Source organism: Hylobates moloch, unplaced genomic scaffold (genome assembly GCF_009828535.3).
Source record: "Hylobates moloch isolate HMO894 unplaced genomic scaffold, HMol_V3 SCAFFOLD_2, whole genome shotgun sequence".
Classification (NCBI taxonomy): domain Eukaryota; kingdom Metazoa; phylum Chordata; class Mammalia; order Primates; family Hylobatidae; genus Hylobates; species Hylobates moloch.
The window spans coordinates 109,411,948-109,428,761 of NW_026652277.1; the positions used below are offsets into that span (position 1 = coordinate 109,411,948).

The 16,814-nt window shown below is 36.2% G+C and overlaps 1 long non-coding RNA gene across 1 annotated transcript in view; it reads right to left on the reverse strand.

Annotated features, from left to right (window-relative positions):
• LOC131381732 (uncharacterized) overlaps window positions 1-16,814 on the reverse strand; it is a 29,981-nt gene that overhangs the window by 12,946 nt on the left and 221 nt on the right. The window contains exon 2 of the long non-coding RNA XR_009210634.1: window positions 14,703-14,944. This is a non-coding gene — a long non-coding RNA (uncharacterized LOC131381732). The remainder of the gene's footprint in view (window positions 1-14,702; window positions 14,945-16,814) is intronic.

A 16,814-nucleotide genomic window follows, 5' to 3' on the forward strand; every position in this document is an offset into this window, starting at 1 on the left:
AAGAAATAGGGCAAAAGAAGTACAACAGTGTATCCTTGGAGTCTGAAAGCCCTTAGTCATGAGTTACAGATTTTGTTGTTGCCAGTGCCGACTGTTTGATCCTGAGTAGTAGGGGCAAGTGTAGTCTTTAATACATTTATTTCCTATAGGTATGTGACACTTGAGGCCCTATAAAACAAGGTTTGACAAGGGCTTCCCTTGCCAGTGTCTATAGTGGCCCTGCATCAGTACAAATCTCCGTGATAATTTAAATGGCTTCCTAAGGCACGTACGGAAGAACAGTGTCATGTATATGAATATGGATCTATATGAAGCTTTATGTATATACAGGAACACATATATCTGTACGTATGAAATGTATTTATACCTACTATGAAATGGGTTTTTCATTGTTTTAGGAGTAAGATAAAATACTACTTGGAGAATCAGAAAGTGTTGAACATCTTTCCTAAGAATGAAGAGTAAGAATACGGAAGGGGAAAGGAATAAGAGAAGAATATGCTTCTGGTTGAGTTTTTGTTTTAGCACAAAGATACAATAATAGAGAATTTGAGTCACGAGTTTAGAGACAATATAATCAATGACACTAAAGTTATATCCATTTACCTTCTTGAGATTTGTACAGGTATGGCTATCTAATTATACAATTGCTACACAAGAAGTCACTATGATTGGAAAGATAGGAAAGATGATCAGAAGCATTTCTCTTTGAAATCTATATAATAGAAAAACAGAGGTCTCAGTCTCTAATGCTTATGGTACTTATCACAGTTATACCAACTGTGTATGTGTGTATATAGGAAATACTTGAAGAGAATGGCTCAAGAATGTTTCAGCTGCCGAGTCAGCAGGACCATGATGGTCACTTATTACTATTGCTGGTCCTGGTCACAGCAGACAGAGGGTGGCATTCTTGTGGGGGTTTTGCTGGACCGTTGTATTTTAGCAGAAAAATTAGATGCACAGGTCCTGCTGTGGAAGAAAGCAAATGGCAGCAGGCTGTATAAGGGAATGGACAGATGGGGGTCATGAAAAATTGGAGAGTGTTTCTCAGAACCTGCTGCTGCAGCTTTGGTGGGGAAAAGGATGTGAAAGAGAAATTATGAGATGGAAGTTGAAGGTAGATGGCAGGGTAGCTGGTCTAAATGAGTGAATGAATTTAAAGTAGAATGAACCTTTTCAAAAATTATCTAGTCCAAGCTGCATTTTTTACCTCTAGGTTTATTAAATCTGAAAGCATCCCAAGGTCTTTGGGGGGATGACATTTTGCCAATATTTGCATGTTCATGAAACATCACAAGTAAAAACTAATAATTTAATATTATATTGGGGAGGCTAAGCATTCAAATAGGTGAGCAGGGATTAGCTGCCTTCTGATTATAAAGAGGGCTCTTACGCTTAATCCCCAAGAGCTATTTGCTCCAGTGTTTTTAATGGCCCTTAATAGCACAAGCCTGAATAGAACACATATGCGTGTATTTATATTTATATTGATACATATTTCATGTATCAATTTCTATTCCCTAGCTGGAATTTGTACTGTGAATTACTATAGTAGTCTTTTGTCTAAAATGTAATTATCTAATTATGTGTTCTGGGAGATGGCATAGCTAGACTCATAGAGCACCAATTCGCAAGCATTTAATTTTTGTTTTTTAATAGGAGACTATGAGAAAAAGAATCTCCCTCTGGAAGAGGGACGCAGTACTCACGCGTAAGTGGTACTTTCAGAATTGGAATTTTTTTTGCCAGCTCCTTTGGGTACCTCATTAAGTATTTCTAGTACTACAGGGTAGTTTTGCCCTCCAGTATGACCCTTAAAGATATCCTATTAGTAAATCACAGGCTAAGAAGTCATGCAATTTGAACCTAAAGTGACTATGCAATATTAAATAATGCCATCAAGACGCAATCTGAATTCTTGCAAAGATGATGAACACCTCTGTGAAGTATCCTCTTTTTTTTTTTTTTTTTTTGATGGAGTCTGGCTCTGTCGCCCAGGCTAGAGTGCAATGGCGCTATCTTGGCTCACTGCAAGCTCCGCCTCCTGAGTTTACGCCATTCTCCTGCCTCAGCCTCCCGAGTAGCTGGGACTACAGGAGCCCGCCACCATGCCCGGCTACTTTTTTTGTATTTTACTAGAGACGAGGTTTCACCATGTTAGCCAGGATGGTCTCGATCTCCTGACATCGTGATCCACCTGCCTCGGCCTCCCAAAGTGCTGGGATTACAGGCGTGAGCCACTATGCCCGGCCAGAAGTATCCTCTCTTTAAGATTCGCTAGATTAGTAATATTATGAGCCAACCATGAGTCATTCAAATAATTTGATTGAATCAAAGGAGCATGTGGAAGCTTATAGTGATTGATCAATAATCGTAAAAAGAACAAAAGCGGATTAGATGGAAGCAAGTCAGCTCCCCTCCCACATGCACAGGCAGTGGAAGTTTCGAACTACATAGTCATCAGTACTTAAAGAGATAAATGTTATACACTTCCTTTGCTAATGGAGGTTCAGTTAAAACTACGTTTTGGCACACTGGTAGATGAATTTAAAAAGTTGGTATATCCAGTACTAAATGTCACATTTTACTGGTTGACACGCATTTATCACTTCATTTTCTAGTACAGTAAACAACTCATAACTCACCAGTTAATTTGATTGACAGCAGCCTTGGGCATTTCTTAGCACTCACGTACTGTATTGCATAGAGTCAAACTTCCACAGTAATTGGCTTCAACAACAACAATAATAATAGAAATACTAATTCCAGAGTTAATTTAAAGGAGCAAAAAGAAGTAAGTCAAATATAAGAACAATAAATTATGGGAATTTCTCATTTGAGTAAGTAACAGGTTTAATAGCTTTTCCTAAGTACTGAGATCATTCAATTGAACATCTGCTTTCCAGCTGTGAATATTGATACATTACTAGGTTTTTATTCCCTTCTACTCTAAATGTATCCATAAGTTTTTAGGAGTTTCACTACCTGAGTTTTTGACAATACCTTGATTGAAAGATATAAAAATGTCAAAAATTCTGTAGGCCATATTATGCCCAGGATATTATTTTTCAATAGAGTCCGAAGACAGATGTCTATGAACAATTAAACCATTCTTCAATCACACCTTGTTCCAGCTGGGATCAGAGAATTAAAAGGAAATAAGCCCTCATAATTTACTTATTGCTGAAGTTCCTATAGCTTCCTGACTGTTAATGGATTCTTATTAAATAATTCTATCAATGAAAAAGGTATATTATACATTGCTTGAAATTCTGAATTTGGCTCTTTGATATTAAATTGAGTATTTCTTCTCTTATATATGCTGAACAACTATATTCAGCAAAATCCCATTTGATGGAGATTAGGTTACTTCAAGCTGGTGAAATCCCAAGTCAAGTTTTAGAGAGTTTAGTCATAAAGTACGATACTGAAACAATCTGTACTGAAAAGAAAAGTGAGACCTGCTAATCAACATGGATGTAACCCAATATCTTGTCTAATAGGAAAGCACAGAATTTACTCTCTCTTTTCAAATGAAAATGTCCCAAATAAGATGTTATCTTCTTCCAATCAGCTTTCATCGTTCCTGTCACCATAGCAACTAAATAGCTCTGAGATGCAACCTAAACAAGGGACCAAATAAGATGAGCAGATGAGCCACTGCATTATCAGTGTTCATAAGATAGTAATTCAAAAATGCTCATCATACCCACAAAGGAAAAGCATTTATTCTCTCTTTCCCTAACCAAAAGTATGGTTAATAAAAGTATTTCGCCATGTTCTAGGCTTTATGGATTAAACAGCTTAAGAAGTGGGATGATGTAATCTGAAGGGATCATGTACTCAGCACAGTCCCAGGACTCACTTCACAATGGCAGTCTGCTGGCTTGCAAAGTAATATACAACTGAAGATGACACTTATTGATTGATTGGTTTAATTTTATTAAATGACACTAAAGAAATGTGGGTTGCTTTTCTGTTGTTAACAACATATGTAATTAGGGGAATATCATATATGAGAGTGTAAAGTAGGACAGATTTGGAGTACTCAGGAAAGTGAGTTCTATAAATTATAAACCCTTGAGCCACTGAAGCTTTTCAGATTCTTTAACGAACACCATATTCTGTAAGATGTTTTCAAAATATTCTAATTTACTCTTTTTTACAGAGCGATACTGTTCTGGATCTCTATTTACTTTAGGTGTATATCTAAGGAGAAAGATCAGTAATAAGAATAAAATTAATAGTTAATAGGCCTTTCACACCTTATAATGTGCGACTTTACATGTACTATGCCATTTAACTCATACTATAGTTATCTCCAATTTAGAGATGAGCAGGTCAATTCATGGAGAAGATAAGTAACTTTCCCAGTTTAGAAACGGGCAGAGCTAGGATTTGAACATGGGCACTGTTAACTCTGAAGCCTGCTCTCAACCAATAAGTACTATGCAAACATTTTTGTGCCAGGCTCAGAAGACCCAATAGCATGGCCAAAAATACACATTAACATACAGTCATCTACTGCATAAGGACATTTCAGTCAATGACAGACCACATATAAAACTGTGATCCCCATGAGATTGTAATGGAAGATTTCTTGTTGTCCAGTTTGTCACAGCAGTCCTAATGTCGTAGTACAATGCATCTTTCACATGATTGTGGTGATGCTCTTGTGAACAAACCTACTGCACTGCCAGTCATATAACAGTATAGCACATACAATTATATATAGTGCGTACTATTTGATATTAATAATGAATGTGTTATTAGTTTATCTACTATATTATACTTTTTAGTGTTATTTTAGAATATACTCCGTCTACTTATTACAAATAAGTTAACTGTAAAACATCCTCAGGCAGATTCTTCAGGACGTGTTCCAGAAGAGGTCATTGTTATCATAGGAGATGACAGCTCCATGCTTGTTATTGCCCTTGAAAACCTTCCAGTGGGACGAGATGTGGAGGTGGTAAACAGAGACATCAATGATTCTGATTCCGGTAGGCCTGGAATAATGTGTATGTTTGTGTGTTAGTTTCTAACAAAAAAGTTTAAAAAGTGAAAGGATATTTTTAAACAATTAAATAGTAAAAAGCTTATAGAATAAGGACATAAAGAAAATACTTTTGTACAGCTGTGCAATGTATTTGTGTTTTAATTTAAATGTTATTACAAAAGAGTCAAAAAGTTTATAAAATGAAAGTTTATAAAGTGAAAAAGTTAAATTAACATAAGTTTAATATATTATTAAAGAAAGATTTTTAAAATAAATTTGGTGTAGCTTAAGTGTACGATGTTTATAAAGTCTGCGATAGTGTACAGTAATGTCCTAGGCCTTCACATTCACTCACTACTCAGTCATGCAGAGCAACTTCCAGTCCTGCAAGCTCCATTCATTGTAAGTGCTCTATACAGGTATTCCGTTTTTGAATGTTTTAATTATATTTCTGCTGTACTTTTTCAAAGTTTAATATGTTTAGATACACAAATACTTACTACTGTGTTAAAGTTGCCTACAGTATTTATTGCAGTCACATGCTGTACAGATTTGTAGCATAGGACCAATAGGCTATACTATATAGCCTAGGTGTATAGGCTATACCATCTAGGTTTAAGTACACTGTAAGGTGTTTGCACAATGACAGATTACCTAGTGACTAATTTCTCAGAGTATATCATTGTCTTTAAGCAATGCATGACTCTTGCTCTATGTCCTTTCATCACTATATTTAGTGTTCTGTCTTTTCAATTATGACTGCAGCTGCTTCATGTCAAATATATACAGATATACCTCAAAAATACTGTGAATTCATTTCCAAACCACCATAATAAAGTGAATATTGTAATAAAGTGAATCACATTTTTTGGTTTCACAATGTTTAGAAAAGTTATGTTTACATTATCCTGTAGTATATTCCGTGTGCAATAGCATTATGTTTAAAAAATGTAAATACCTTAATTAGAAATGCTTTATTGCTAAGAAATGCTAACAATCATCTGAACCTTCAGCAAGTCATAATCTTTTTGCTGATGAAGGGTCTTACTTTGATATTGATGACTGCTGACTGATCAAGGTGGTGGTTGTTAAACGTTGGTGTGGCTGTGATAATTTCTTAAAATAAGACGACAATAGAGTTTGCTGCATTGATTGACTTCCTTTCAAGAAAGATTTCTTTGTAGCATGTAATGCTGTTCCATATAGCATTTTACCCACAGTAGAACGTTTTCAAAATTGGAGTTAATCCTTTGAAACCCTGCCACTACTTTATCAAATAAATGTATGCAATATTCTAAATTGTTTCGTGTCATTTCAACAATGTTCACAATATCTCCTCCAGGAGAGTAGATTTCATCTCAAGAAACCACTTTGTCCATCCATTAGAAGCAACTCCTCATGCATTAAAGTTTGATAATATGATTATGGCAATTCAGCCACATCTTCGGTCTCCATTTCTAATTCTAGTTCTTTTGCTATTTCCACCACATATGCAGTTAATTTCTCCACTGACGTCTTGAATACCACAAAGTCATCCATGAGAGTTGAGATCAACTTCTTCCAAACTTCTGTTACTGTTGATATTTTCACCTCCTTCTATGAATGATGCATGTTCTTAATGGCATCTAGAATGGTGAATTCTTTCCAGAAGTTTTCAATGTACTTTGTCCAGATCCTTTAGAGGAATCACTATCTATGGCAGCTATGGCCTAACAAGATGTATTTCTTAAACAATAACAAGTGAAAATCAAAATTACTCCTTGATCTCTGGGATACAGAATAGATATTGGGTTAGCAGGCATTAAAATAATACAAATCTCTTGGTGCATCTTTATCAGAGTTCTTGAATGAGCAGGTCCATTGTCACTGGGAAATAATATTTTGAAAGATTTTTATTTTTTCTGAGCAGTAGGGCCCAACAGTGGGCTTCAAACATTTGGTAAACCATACTGTAAACATATGCTGCCATACAGGCTTTGTCATTGCCTTTATAAAGCAAGGCAGAATAAATTTAGCATAATCCTTAAAGACTGTAGGATTTTCTGGATGTTAATGAGCATTGGCTTCAATTTCAAGTCACCAGCTGCATTAACCCCTAGTCAGGGAATCAGCCTGTCCTTTGAAGCCTTGAAGCCAGCCATTGACTTCTCCTTTTGATTATGAAAGTCCTAAACGGCATTTTCTTTTGGTATTAGGCTATTTTGCTATCTTGAAAATTTGTTGTTTAGTGTAGCCACCTTCATCAATTACATCAGCTAGATCCACTGAGTAACTTGTTACAACTTCTCCATCAGCAGGTGCTGCATCACCTTGCACTTTTATGTTATGGAGTTGGCTTCTTTTCTTAAAAGTCATGAACCAAGCTCTGTTAGCTTCCAACTTTTCTTCTGCAGCTTCTTCATCTCTCTCAGCCTTTAAGTATTGAAGAGAGTTAGGACCTTGGATCAGGCTTTTGCCTAAGGAAGGGCACATCTGGTTTGATTTTCTATCTAGGCCACTCAAACTTTCTCCATATCAGTAATAAGACTGTTTCACTTTCTATCATTTTTTTCTGTTCACTGGAGGGGCACTTTTAATTTCCTTCAACAAATTTTGTTTACATTCACAACTTAGCTAACATGTGCAAGAGGCCTAGTCTTCAGCCTATCTCAGCTTTTTACATGCCTTCCTCACTAAACTTAATCATTTCTAGCTTTTGATTTAAAGTGAGACACATGTGACTCTTCCTATCACTTGAACACTTAGAGGTCATTAAAGGGTTTTAAATTCACTTAATTTTAATATTATTTTGTCTCACGCACTAGGGAAGCCTGAGGAGGGTGGAGGGAATGGCCAGGTGGTGGAATGGTTAGAATGCACACAATATTTATCAATTAAGTTTATCATCTTATATAAGCACAGTTTGTGGTGTCCCAAAACAATTACGATAGTAACATCAGTGATTACTGATCACAGACCAATATAACACATATAATGATAACAATAAATATTGATATATTATTAAAAAGTACCAAAATATGACACAGAGACCTGAAGTGAGCATACACTGTTGGAAAAATGTCACTGACAGAATTGCTTGATGCATCATTGCCATAAGCTTTCAATTTGTAAAAAACGCAATATCTGTGAAGTGCAATAAAGTGAAGCTCAATAAAGCGAGGTATGCCTGTATTTAATTTAAGTTCTGTGTCTTTATATCATCCCTGGAAAGATTAATTTTTGTCACTTTTTATAAACTTACATTTTTAAAGTGGTAGACTTCGAACTCCTCTAGATTATATCGTCTACACCATATAGTCAATATTTAACATATGCAATCGTATATCACACCTTAGCTCTTTAAAGGCAGCCAAGGTTTCTCTCTCACTCTGCCTCTCAGAAAACAAACCTACTGATGGAGCGAAGATTGCAGGCTGGATCATTTCAAAGTGCCTTGGTCAAAGGACTTGCCCAGGAGGCAACTTAAAGCCACTGAACTTTTGGTGATGAGCACCAGCCATAAATCAAAAAAGCAGATCCCCAGGGTAAGTCTTAGGATGAGTGGCAGAGAAGCAAACAGCCTGACAGCAGCTTCATGCCAGCTTTGCACACTGTGTGGCAAGAAGAAAAAACCTTCAGAGTCAGGGATCTGTCACGGGGACATCTCCAACAGGCAGATAACAAGTCATTCGCTGTGGATGACTGGGGACAAGTGGTATTAGAAGCACTACAGACCCTATAAAAACAAGAGATTCCAAGTCTAGTGGAAAATCAGAGAAATAGAAATGAAGATTCTAGTTATATGTTGTATTTATGTTACTATGAAATTATAAAGGGAAATTATGTAGAAAGTTGAATTGCTTCTCTACAAAATTACACAAAATTCTAAACACATTCCCTAGCAGTTAACAACCAACACTTTTTTCTCTCTTTACAATCAACCAACATGCATTTTATAAATAATAAATTATATGATGAAAGTTTTTTGTTTTTTTTGTTTTTTTTTTGTTTTTTTTTTTTTGAGACAGAGTCTGGCTCTGTCGCCCAGGCTGGAGTGGAGTGCAGCGGCACAATCTCGGCTCACTGCAAGCTCCGCCTCCCGGGTTCACGCCATTCTCCTGCCTCAGCCTCTCCAAGTAGCTGGGACTACAGGTGCCCACCACCACGCCCGGCTAATTTTTTGTATTTTTAGTAGAGACGGGGTTTCACCATGGTCTCGATCTCCTCACCTCGTGATCCGCCTGCCTCGGCCTCCCAAAGTGCTGGGATTATAAACGTGAGCCACCGCACCCGGCCCATGATGAAAGTTTTTGTGTTTTTTACCTGAATAGACAGTGTTCGTCTTCTCACTGACAAAATAATTATGGAGACATGCTAAGATATTCTACTCAAGGTAATAGCAATTTTTAAGACCTAAGAGGGTTATTGTAGGGAAAGAGGATCAGCCACTTCCAGGATCAACATCAGCAGCTTAGATACAGATAGACGGTGAGAATTTACAGTTTATGAGTCCTGAAGATTTTGCAACTTAAATAAGAAATGACATATGAACAGTCCATGTAATTACAACACAGGCACAGTGTGTTGAAAATATAAGTGCAGGAAGTATAGATAATCCATGTTTTAAATAGAATGGAGGGAGGAGGTCTAAGAAGGCAGAAAGCAAAGTATATTGGGAATGGCTTCTTGGTGAATGTGACATCTCAGTCGAGCTTTGAATAATGAGGAAAAATTTGCCAAGAATGGGATGGGTGGAAGAGATGGTATTCCGCACATAATGTCCAGCATGGCTTTTTCAAGGATCCTTACAGTTAAACATGGTTGGATGATAAAAGTCCATTAGTCAGAAAAGTGAAACCCGCAGACTTTTGGTAGATACCAGATTATGAGCAGATTTGGCTATGCTTTGAAGTTTGAACTTTATCCTGGAGGTATTGATGAGCCATGAAGGGGTTGTAAACAATAGAATAATAACCCTTCGGGTTTTTCAGAGGTTTTACTTTAAAATATATCTATATTTTAAGATGAGGTCTTGCTCCATTGCCCAGGCTAGAGTGCAGTAGCACTATCATGTCTCACTGCAACCTTGAGCTTCTGGGATCAGGCAATCCTACCACCTTAGCGTCCTGAGTAGCTAGGACTACAGGTATGTGCCATCATACCTGGATAATTGTTTCTTTTTTTGTAGAGATAGGCTCTTGCTAGGTTGGTCATGAACCGGCCTCAAGCAATCCCCTCATCTCAGCCTCCTGAAGTGTTGGGATTAGAGGCATGAACCACTGTGCCCTGCCTTGAAATTTCATTCATCTTTCAGCAAGTAAAATATAGAAAGAATCAGAGGCCAAGCCACGCAAAGACCTAGAAGACCAGTCACAACAATTCAGATGAGAAATGATGCAGCTGATGGAAGAGAGAGGCTGTGGGAGCCAACAGGCAGGTATGAAGATGAGCATGACAAAAAGTGAAAATTGATGGGACTTGGTCACCACTGAGTCAGGAGAGAGGAAATAAAAGCAGCAGTGTGAGGGATAGCAGCAGTGTGAGCCCCATTCATCCTGGAACACAATGTGTTTCCAGATCCTCAAGTCCTGAACTGTTAACCTATTGTACAAAGTGTCTAGAAGTGGAAAAATCTAGCTGTGGCCAAATCAAGGCACTGGTGCTAGCAATGGCTGGTGTATTCTAAGGAATTGTAGGTTGGTAGGCCAGGAGGAGTAGCAGTTTCTTGGGAAAAAAAAAAAGAAGAGAAAGATGGCATTTCTTGACATCCTTTTACCTTTTGAGTCAGAAAGAAGAAGTAGAAAAGGCTGAGCTAACAGTCAGTTTTCAAATAGAAGCTTATATCCTGCATTAGTCCTGGCCTTGTGGCTTTCCAAAAATACATATTATAATTTTAAACATCTTTTCTTCTCAGCTTGATTTTTCAAGGTTTGAATTGTGACATATATCATAATAGTTCTAGAAGTGAGTAAAAAAATTATGTTGTGAGGTTAATTTACAGATAATCTTCTCTAAAGCTTGTGCACTCGGCATACAGTAATGTTAATGCAGCATTTCTAAGTTGTCATTTTCACAGAACAGGATTTATTGAACATCTACAATGTGCTCACTGTTCAAGGAGCTGATGATATAGGAATGAACAAAATAGGTACAAACCTCTGCCTTCATGGAGCTTACATTTCAGGGAAAGGACAGGTAATAGATAAGATAAACGAGTAAAATGTGTAGAATGTTAGATCATGGTAAGTAAGTGCTGAAGGAAAAAAAATAAAGGAGGGAAAAGGAATAGGGAGTTTCAGGAGGTGGACGCAATCTTAGAGAAAGTAGTCAAACCCGGTCACACTAAAAAGGTGATTATTTGAATAAAGATGCAAAAGAAGCTAAGGAGCAAGGCATAAAGATACCCAGAGAGAAAAAATAAAAATTTCCAAGCAGAGAGAGAAGAAGATGCAAAGGCCATGAGATTTAAGGGACAGTGGGGACAGAAGAAGACTGGACAGAGAGAATTAGAGGAGCAAAAGTTGGATATGAGATCAGAGAGACAATGAGTGATCACGTCTGGTAGATATAAGGCCTGCTAAAGTACGGGCTGGCTGCTATTCTCAGTGGGATTGGAGCCATTGGTGGCTCCTTAGCTGAGAAAGTGTCTTAGTATATTCTGTTCTGCTATAAAAGAATGGGTATTCTGTTAATACCTATTAACACACTGGGTAATTTCTAACAAACAGAAATTTATTGGCTCATAGTCCTGGAGGCTGGAAGTCTAAGATCAAGGCATCTACATCTTTTGAGGGTCTCCTTGCTGCTTCATTCATCATAAGGTGGAAGGTAAGACAGTGTGAGAGAGAAAGAGGGGGTTGAACTCACCTTTTTGACACAAATCTCACCATGAAGTTGGAGCCTTCATGGCCTAACCACCTAGTAAAGGTCCCACCTCTTAATGCAGTTACCACAGCAATGAAATTCCAACATGAGTTTTGGATGATACAAAAATTCAAACCATAGCAGGAATGACATTATCTGACTCATGTTTTAATAGGATCATTCTGGCTACTGTGTTTAGAATAGACTGTAGTTAGGGGTGAAATGGGACAAAGCAAGAAAGAATTAGGAATCTTGTGCAATTATACATGAAAGAAATGATGACACCTCCAAAATTGCACCGAGATAGTCCAATGTAGAAGATTAGAAGTGATCAGTTTCTAAATATACCATATACCATTAAACTTCCCATATTAAGGGATAGAAAGCCAATTGAGAGAACAGCATGTGGTGACTGGGTTTGAAACTGCTTTAGTTACCTAAATCAGGAGTATTAGCCAATATATATATGGAACCAAAAATGAGCCCAAATAGCCAAAGCAATCCTAAGCAAAAAGAACATAGCCAGAGTCATCACACCACCTGACTTCACTACATTATAAGGCTATAGTAACCAAAACATCATGGTACTGGTACAAAAACAGACACACAGGCCAATGGAACAGAATAGAGAACACATAAATAAAGCCACAAATCTACGACCATCTGATCTTCAACAAGGTTGACAAAAATAAGCAACGGGAAAAGAACTCCCTCTTCAATAAGTAGTGATGTGATAGCTGGCTAGCCGTATACAGAAGAATGAAACTGGATCTCTAACTTTCACTATACGCAAAAACTAACTCAAGATGGATTAAAGATTAAATGTAATAATTCAAACCACAAAAATCCAAATAGAAAACTTAGCAAACACCATTCTGGACATTGGCCTTGGCAAATAATTTACAACTGAGTCCTCAAATTGCAATAACAACAACAAAAAATCAACAAGTGGGATCTAATTAAAGTAAGGAGTTTCTGCACAGCAAAAAAAAAAAAAAAAAAAAATCAACAGAGTAAACAGATAACTTACAGACTGGGAGAAAATATTTGCAAACTATGCATCCGTCAAAGTTCTAATATCCAGAACTACAAGGAAGTTAAACAATTAATCTAGCAAGAAACAAATAACCCCATTAAATATTGGGCAAATGGCATAAACAGACTTTTCTCAAAAGAAGGCATACAAGTGTCCAACAAACATATGAAGAAATACTCAACGTCACTAGTCATCAGGGAAATGCAAATCAAAACCACAATGACACACCATCTGATACCAGTCAGATGGCTGTTTTTAAAAAAGTCAAAAAAACAATAAATGCTGGTGAAGCTGAAGAAAAAAGCAAACGTTTTAACACTTTTGGTGGGAATGTAAATTAGTTCAGCTATTGTGGAAAGTAGTTTGGAGATTTCTCAAAGAACTTAAAACAGAACTATCATTTAACCCAGCAATCCCATTACTGGGTATACATCAAAAAGGAAATACATTCTTTTACCAAAATGACACATGCACTCTTACGTTCATTGTAGCACTATTCACCATAGCAAAGACATGAAGTCAACCTAACTACCTATCAGTGGCGGACTGGATAAAGAAAATGTTGTATGTATACACCACAGAATAATACACAGCCATATACGAGAATGAAAGTATGTCCTTTCAGCAACATGGATGCAGTTGGAGGCCATTATCCTAAGCAAGTTAATGCAGGAAGCGAAAACCAAATATCACATGTTCTCCCTTATAAATTGGAGCTAAACATTGGGTACTCATGGACATAAAGATAGCACCATTAGGCACTGGGGATTACTAGAGGTGGGAGGGAGAAAAGCAAGTGTTGAAAAACTATTGCATACTACGCTCATTACCTGGGTTATGGAATCAATCATACCCTAAACCTCAGCATCACCCTAAATACCCATGTAACAAACCTGCACATGTACCTCCTGAATCTAAAATAAAAGTTGAAATTATAAAAAATTAAGTAAAGCCAGGAGGTTTAAGACTTAAGGACAGTCAGTGTTCGAGTCTGAGTCCAAAGGTCAAAAAAGACCAATATCCCAGCAACTGGGGAGGAGGAGTTCCCTCTTACTCAGCCTTTTTGTTCTATTCAGGTTGTAATTGATCGTGAGATCCACTCACAGTAGAGAGGGTAACCTGCTTTACTCAGTCTACAGATTCACATGTTAGTCTCAACCAGAGACACTCTCTAGACACACACAAAACAATGTTTGGCCAAATGTCTGGACATCAAACTGTCAGATGAAATTAGCCATCACATCCGGCTTTTTTCTAGCCTAGCCTCAAGAATAGATGTGCTTCTAAATCAAGCATGTCTTACCAGTGCTAATATTTAGTAGTGGTCAAGTTTGTTGGAGAGCTCATCTGTAACTGGAGCCAACCATTTATTACTTTAAGGCCACGGTATGGACTAGATTAATAAACTAGAGAGAGGATCTCGACATTTGGTATATCCTGTTCTGTAACCACAACCCCAGGTGGGACAGGATGAAGGAAGTAGGAGATCAAGAAGATGCTGCAAGCTTGCTCCATGGAAGGCAATAGTAATGAACTGTTTAATGTATTACCTAGTAGAGAAAACTAATTTCTTTCTAGATTTGATACTGAGTACAATATGCAAAGTTCAGCTAAAAAAAAAAAAAACCGTTGATTTTATCACAGGAAGTATGTCTAAGTGTGACCCCTCACAGTGGTTCTTGAGGTTCTTGAAAATATGGTACCACAACCTTTGAGATGCTGACCTTGATGTTACATTGACTGCCTTATTGGCGCCAACCTCCGTTTGATAATCTACCAACAGATGGTAAGGGTATCTTGATACGCTTTCTAGTCCCTTACCTATTTGTGCATCATTTGACAGGATACTTATGAGACAGCAAAATTTAGCTGAAGATGTTCTGGTTCATTGTTTCCAGCAAAGGTTTTGGCTTTATCCAGGATTCCTTGGTTCAAATTTATATGTGACTCCCATCTTATTCAGCCTTACTGTGACATAACAAAGATGTGACAGTTCTGTAGAGTTTCATGATCTATTGTCATCTTCTATAGTGTGCATTTCCAGGGGTGCTGTCTTGCTGTCTCTTGTAAACAGAAATATGTTGAGAGTTGATTTTAAAATATTTTAAAGTTTAGCTACCTTTTGAATTGAACGTATACAATTAAATAGTTCTTTAATACTAGAACAATGAATTTCTGGCTGATATAAAGTTATTACCAAGTTCACCACTATTTATTTATAGATAAATGTTGACATATGGATTTTTATTACACTTTTAATGGTAGTAAATTATTCTCCTCATACTTGGAGTAGTTCCACAGTAACATGTAAGAATAATGGAGAGTTCAAAGCCAAAAACCATTTTTGGTTAACATTTTATAACGAACCATTTGGCAGAATTCAGTATATACATGATTTCAGAGCCCTTGTAAAAATATCAAAAAAATAATTTGACAATACAGATTATAAAGGATGGAATTTCACATCATTTGTTCTGAGAATTCTATTATTTTTTACCTTGATGAAATATCAGAAATTTGAACTCAATTATTTGTACAGAGATGATTGCCACAAAAGTATATCTAAAGACAGAAGTGGAAAGTATTTTAATTATGGAGCATTTAAATAAACTATGACATAATAACATGATGAATATTATGTCAGATATATAGTTTTAAAAATATTAATAAATAAAATAGTATGTATAAATTCAATTATGTATGTGTGATTGTATGTGTGGGAAAATATAACAAATTATCCACAATGTATCTTTGATTAGAGAATACAGGTGACTTTTTGTTGTTGTTATTGTTGTTGGATTTTTGCCAGTTTTCCAAAATGACATATAAAATGTAAAGAGAAAAAAAAAATCCATGGGGTTTTAGAAAATAAAGCATAAAAATATTTTAGTTGGCTATTCTGCACCATTAATGTATGGCAAATACAGGATTTTGAGGCTAAATGATAGTTAGATTGATGTACCTAGAAAAATCTCGAGTTTTACTTGCTTATGGACAAGTTTTATTATGATATTCTGAAAACCCAGAAAGACATCTTCACTTATGTGATATTTAGGAATTTAAAAATTGAGAGAGTAAATGTTTCTTGTTTTTGAAGATCCCATAAGAATTAGACAATACTCCTAGTGATTGAATCAACCTACTATCTCTATATCTTCTGAATTTGAATGGCACCTGTGCCAGAATAACAAAAACGAAATTAAACAAACATACAACATTGACTAAATCAATAAAAGCCACACGGAGGAAATTACTATTTCCCATTAAGTATTAGATATGATAACAACAGCAGGCATGATAGCAACTTATATAAAGATTTACATTTTGTAAAACATCTACAAACAGAAGACAGTTGAATGACAAATTTATTCTAATCACATTTGCTTCAAAGAGGATTTTGCTCCATGTGAGATACTGATGCATGCTGAGAAATGTTTATTAACATTATGTTTCTTTATTTTACAGGTTAGGCAATCATTTCATTTCTATATTTTTATATAAAGTATGGAAGTACTTCATTTTTATTATTTAATTGTTTACTAAGGTCTATTGTGTCCATGTCTTGTTTTAACCTCTTTATTGCTTGGTCAGATTTTCACTTCAATGAATTCCTCAGTGAAACCCAAAAGCTTAAGTAACACTAGGGAAGAATAATTTATAGCTCTGATGGTGGATAAGTCTTAAGTCTTTGTTCCTTATGAAATTATTTTTAAAAACTAAGAAAAAAATAAGCCAAAGTTTCAACATCATTTCTGTTTTTAGGTATTTTCAATACTAAACCTTAGTAGTTGTTAAAGAAAAAAAAATCCTAAAAGTTTTTAAAAGTAAAATAAATAAATTGTGTTGCACTTGAAAGTTTGACCTAAAATAATTTTTCTAATTAAAAACTAATTTTGTAACTGAACACTATTTGCAGTTTATATTTTGGAGGCC